Below are 6,142 nucleotides of genomic sequence, written 5' to 3'. Positions count from 1 at the left end.
AAAATTAAAAGAAAAGTAAGATCATGTTATAAGCAGAAAATTAAGGTAATCCAGCATATAGAAGAGTGCTATTATTGAAAGAGTTATTCAGTTATTTTGAGACATTTTTGAAGCAGTTATTTAGCTGGAAACGACAGCAAGACTGAAAATGGTGAATCTGGAGGTGGATCTTCCCTCGTCCATATTTACCTTGTCTTCTTTTGAGGTCTAGGGTGTCTATACTTCCTCTGAATTACCTGATTCTACTATAGTGTCTGGCACAGAGCATCTCCCCAGTGAAGATGTACTAAATGCGTAGAAAGTAATTGATAGATTCAAAAGAGTTGTGCAAGAATAATGTTAGTTATTTGACAAATCATTGAATGTGGTGTTTGAAGGAAGATAGTTAATCAAAGTTGACTTGAAAGGCAAGCCCAAGGCCAGATGTGGTGGGTCATTTCTATAATCCCAGCACTTTGGGAGTCCGAGATGGGCAGATCCCTTGACACCAGGAGTTTGAGACCAGCCTGGACAACACAGCGAAAACCTGTCTTTACAAAAAATACAAAAATTAGCCAGATGTGGTGGTATACATCTGTATTCCCAGCTACTCAGGAGGCTGAGGTGGGAGGATCATTTGAACCGGGGAGGCAGAGGTTGCCGTGAACAGAGATCCTGCCAGTGCCTGCACAACAAAGTGAGACCCTGTCATAAAATAAAATAAAAAAATAAAACAAAACAAAAAAGTTAAACTCAGGCCGGGAGGGGTGGCTCACGCCTATAATCCTATCACTTTGGGAGGTCAACGTGGGCGAGCGGATCACCTGAGTTCAGGAGTTTGAGACCAGCCTGGCCAGCATGGTGAAAACCCGTCTCTACTAAAAGTACAAAAATTGGCCGGGTGTCGTGGCAGGCACCTGTAGTCCTAGCTACTCAGGAGGCTGAGACAGGAGAATTACTAGAACCCGGGAGGCAGAGGTTGCAGTGAGCCAAGATCTTACCATTGCACTGCAGCCTGGGCGACAGAGTGACACTCTGGGGGAAAAAAAAAAAATGTTAAGCCCAAAAAGTAAGTAAAGAAGAGGTCTGGAATTAGATATTTGGTGTATGAATGAATGAGCTAAAGTGCAAAAGAATGGGCAGAATAACTGAGCTGGTACAGAGGGGGGGAAAAATATCCTTTTTTTTTTTTTTTTTTTTTTTGAGACGGTACCTCCAGTGCCGCCCAGGCTGGAGGTGCACTGGCGCGATCTCGGCTCACTGCAAGCTCCGCCTCCCGGGTTCACACCATCCTCCTGCCTCAGCCTTCCGAGTAGACCACAGGCGCCTGCCACCATGCCTGGCTAAATTTTGGTATTTTTTTTTAGTAGAGACGGGGTTTTATCATGTTAGCTAGGATGGTCTGGATCTCCTGACCTCGTGATCCGCCCGCCTCGGCCTCCCAAAGTGTTGGGATTACAGGCGTGAGCCACTGCGCCCGGTCAGAAAAAAAATCACATTTAAAATATAAAAATATCAGCTTCTCAATTCGGGCTTTCCCGTTTAGCAGCTTTGACACCTTAGAAACAACAGTTAACTTATCTGAGCCTCTATTACTTCTAAAAAGTGAGTAAGTGCAGACTAAGACATGGTTTTTTGGCAAAATTCAGTCAGACTACATCAAGTAAGCTCCCTAAGTCTCCTAGTATAATTAATAGCACAAAACATTGGGGATAAAACAGGGAGGATATGATTGTAAGTTCAGTTTGTGTTTTTTGTGAGTGAATGTCTTCAGTTATATAGATGCAAGTGGAGATACACAGTAAGAGTTGTGTGAATGGGAGACACCTTGGAAGGTTATTTCTTCCTTCACTCATTCAGTTGGTCACTCAGTGAACTATCATGAATTGAGCACTACCTCTGTTTCTTATCAACAAAGGAGACTACGGAAAGGAAGAGTGACTAAGATCTCTGAAGAAGGGAAAAGCTACATCATTGGTCACAAGAGGGAAAAAAGGCAGCAAGAGGTACAATTGTTTCTGATCCACCAGGCCAGAAGGTCCTATCATCATGAGAATACTGGAAACAGGTGGACTCCACCTGTCCTGAGTGGAGAAGTCTTCCAGTGCAGCATTGGTTGATAAGGAGTGATTTCCAAGTAGCATTGATTGTGTTCTTTAAAAGCTAGGAATTGATAAAGCAGCAGTGTGTGGGAAATGAGATATGATAATCTGAATGTCAGCTCTTGGGAACAGTTGCTCTCTTAGAGTAGCAGGCCACCTGTGAGTCTCATATTCTGAAGGTCCTGAGTTTGAACATCAGACAAGGTACAGCTTTTGCCACTATTTCCTTTAAGGGAAACGAAATAGGTGCGATAAATAATGGAATACAAATGCTATGTGATAATGATTTCAAGACAGACCAAATATTAGCTTAAAATTTAAAAGTGAGTTTTCTTTCTTTTCCCTTTCTTTCTTTCTCTCTCTCTCTTTCTTTCTTTCTTTCTTTCTTTCTTTCTTTCTTTCTTTCTTTCTTTCTCTCTCTTTCTCTCTCTTTCTTTCTTTCTTTCTTCTTTCTTTCTTTCCTTTTCTCTTTCTTTTTCTCCTTTTGACTTCTCAGTGGTTTGAGTACAAGGAGTGGTGAAGAGATATAAATTACACAAGAAACTGCAAACTGTGTCATATGTCTACCTCTCTAGCTGACAGGGGAAGCAGGGGAAAGTTCTCTTCCTTCCTTCCTTCTCTTCCTTCTCTGAAGGTCATCCAACCACAATTATGGGGTGGGGTGAGTGAACTCTTTTATTCTTTTAATCATTCAACAAATATTTCTCAAGCACACACCTTGTTAAGAGACTGTTTTGGGTGCATCAATTCACAGTGAATAAAACTCAGGAATTCTCACCTTTGTGATACTACATCATAGTTGGGAGGAGTGGGGAGAAACAGACAGGAAGCAAACAAGAAAATAAATAAGAAGTCATGTGATGATATCTACTGGGAGAGAATCATTAGACGGTAAAAGATTTCTCAGTGTGGAGGTGACACATTCAGTTTTCACGGGAAGAATCACGGAAGTTGTCATTTGAAGCTCTCATTTAGCTTCCGCTTCTTCCAATCTTCTTTCTTTACATGGGAAATAAGGACTGTGGGATTTTTAGGGTGGATCACAGCACCTAGAGATGGATCTGATCAATAAGAACTGCTCAGTAAGCATTAGCTACTGCTTTGGTTGCCTTCCCCCTGTGGAGTGCTGGCTTCTTGGATTGAGCTTGCATCATCGGTGTTCAGAAGGAGCTTGCTTAGTGGATTTATAGGTTGAGGTTAGAACCCACCAGGCTTCTCTTCCTGGAAAGAACAGGCTTCCTTCTAAGGTTTCATATAGACCCTGGGTGAGGAAAGAGCCCTAAATGGCTTGAAAAATTGAATGCTCCCTGGGCAAAGCAAGAAGCCCTCCTATGGAAGGGCATGATTTGGGCATATATCAGGGTCTCAGTACAAAGATGAGTGCTCAGGAGGTCAAGATGGTTAAGCAGAGAATCTGACCAGAATGTTCATGGTGCAAAGAAATAATCTTGTGGGAAGAAGGATTACCACAATTGGGAAATTAGAACAGGGCTAAATGAGATTCAAAAATAATACAACAAGAATCAGGCACAAATCCTTTACTACTATATTCTTTTGTACAAATCCATTTTGCCTAGAAAATCATACCTTGCTATGCATCCCTATTGTGTTTCTCCACCATCTATTTTGCTTTTTAAGCTTTATTTCATTTTTATCATCACAGAAGCTTGTTGCTACAAAATAAATGAGCAAATCAGCCAATGGCAACAAAACCACACTGATATCTCTCCTTAGACCTTGAGAGCCTTTTCCTTAAAAGTGAACAATACTACATGTTCAAGGACTTTTTCAGCACTATGTGCTAGAAATTACACTGACCGTTTATTAATTTTTATGTCAGTTGGTCGACATAGTTTCCCAGCTTCCCCAAGTATTATTACCCCAGTGTCATAGATGACGCTGAAGCTCAGAGGAGTTAAACCATTTTCCTCAGATCACATAACTTTAAAGAGGGAAACCAGATATCAGAAGCAGATTTCTTTCTCAATGAAAATATCACAAGCTCTTGCTTTAATCTAGCACATAGTCTCTTCATCTGTTTTCTTCACACCAGCTCACTCATGTAACATTCACTCATTTACCAAATACAGATAAATGAGTGGATTTATTCTTGCATTCATCAGATACTAATTCAAAATCTCTTCTGGGTCTGCCACACTGGGCTCAAGACTTCCCAGTGCCTTTGTCTCCTCTCCCTCAAATCTCTCCCCTCCATGTCTTGACAAATACTGTAGATACTTCCTGCAAAATCTCTCCAGAATCTTTTTCTTCTGTTCTCCATGCTACAGTGTTTATGGAGGATGTTTTCTTTTTCTTTTCTTTTCTTTTTTTTTTGAGACGGAGTCTTGCTCTGTTGCCCGGGCTAGAGTGCAGTGGCCGGATCTCAGCTCACTGCAAGCTCTGCCTCCCGGGTTTATGCCATTCTCCTGCCTCAGCCTTCGGAGTAGCTGGGACTACAGGCGCCAGCCACCTCGCCTGGCTAGTTTTTTTGTATTTTTAGTAGAGACGGAGTTTCACCGTTTTAGCCAGGATGGTCTTGATCTCCTGACCTCGTGATCCGCCCGTCTCGGCCTCCCAAAGTGCTGGGATTACAGACTTGAGCCACCGCGCCCGGCTGGAGGATGTTTTCTTCACACATAGAGTGTGATGGGGGTTGAAGCTGCAGAAAGACTCATGCTGTTCACCCCAGTAGCTGACACAGTAAATGTGGATAAACCTCAATCCTTTAATATCATTAGGACTTCTTTCCCAGTTACCCCAGTGGATTTACAGATTGAGGTTATAACCCAACAGGATTATCTTTCTGCAAAGAATAGGCTTCCCTCTAAGGTTTCACATGGATACTGGGCGAGGAAAGAGCCCTAAATGGCTTGAAAAATTGAATGCTCTTTGGGCAAAGCAGGAAGCACTGCTATGGAAGAGCATCACTTGAACATAAATCAGGGTCTCAGTACAGAGTGCTCAGGAGGTCAAGATGGTTAACCAGAGAGCCTGACCAGAATATCTGTGGTGGAGAGAAACAATCTTGTTGCGAGAAGGTAATTGGGGACTTACAATGAAGGCTAAAAATGATTCAAAGAGAATGCAAAAAGAATCAGGCACAAATCCTTTACTATATTCTGTGGTGCAAATCTCACTTTATTATGTGTTTGTGTTCTATTCCTCCACAATCTTTATTTTATTTTATTTTATTTTTATGTTCACAGAGACGTATTGGTGGCAACTAAATGAGCACAACAGCCAGTCACAACAGAACTGCACTAAAATAGTCCCTCATTAGCTCTTGAGAGCAGATTCCTTAAAGGTGAATAATATTCCACATACAAGGACTTTTTCAGCACCACGCATTGGAAATGGAAGTGAATGTTTATTATTTTTTATGTAAGTTTGTTGATATGGCTTTTCAGTTTCCCTCAGTATCATTATCCAAATTTTGTAGATGACACTAAATCTGGAGGAGTTAAACGTTCCTCAAATCACGTATCTTTAAAGAAAACCAGTCAAGCAATAACAAACATTCTTGATTTAATAGCATTTCAAACAAAAAACCCTTGATTTCTTGCTTTACCCTAGTACATAGTCTCGCCATCTGTTTTCTCCACACCAGGTCATTCCTGTAACATTCATTCACATATCAAATGCAAATAAATAAGTAGATTCATTCATCAGATATGAATTCAGAATCTCTTTTGTGTCTACAACACTAGGCTCAAGACTTCCCAGTGTCTTGGTCTCCTCTCCCTCAAACCTCTCCACCCAACGTCTTGACAAATACTGTAGATCCTTCCTGTATAACCTCTCCAGAATCTTTTTCTTCCTTTTCACTCACCTCTGTCATCATGCATGCTATACTATTTATTCAGGATGTTTCTGAAGCACGGAGTGTGACGGGCACTGGCGCTGCGGAAAGATTCCTGCTGTCCACCTCAGGAGCTGACACGATAAATGTGGGTAAACCTCAATCCTTTAGTATCTTTATGACTTCTTTCCCTTTCTCCCCAGTCCCTGTTTTCTCATGTTCAAGCTCTGACATTCGAAACTAAACACCTTTCTCTAACATG

This window comes from Trachypithecus francoisi, unplaced genomic scaffold, assembly GCF_009764315.1.
Source record: "Trachypithecus francoisi isolate TF-2019V2 unplaced genomic scaffold, Tfra_2.0 Lachesis_group10, whole genome shotgun sequence".
NCBI classification, from domain to species: Eukaryota; Metazoa; Chordata; class Mammalia; order Primates; family Cercopithecidae; genus Trachypithecus; species Trachypithecus francoisi.
The sequence above is the reverse complement of the archived record's forward strand: the minus strand, read 5'-3'. Positions refer to the sequence as shown.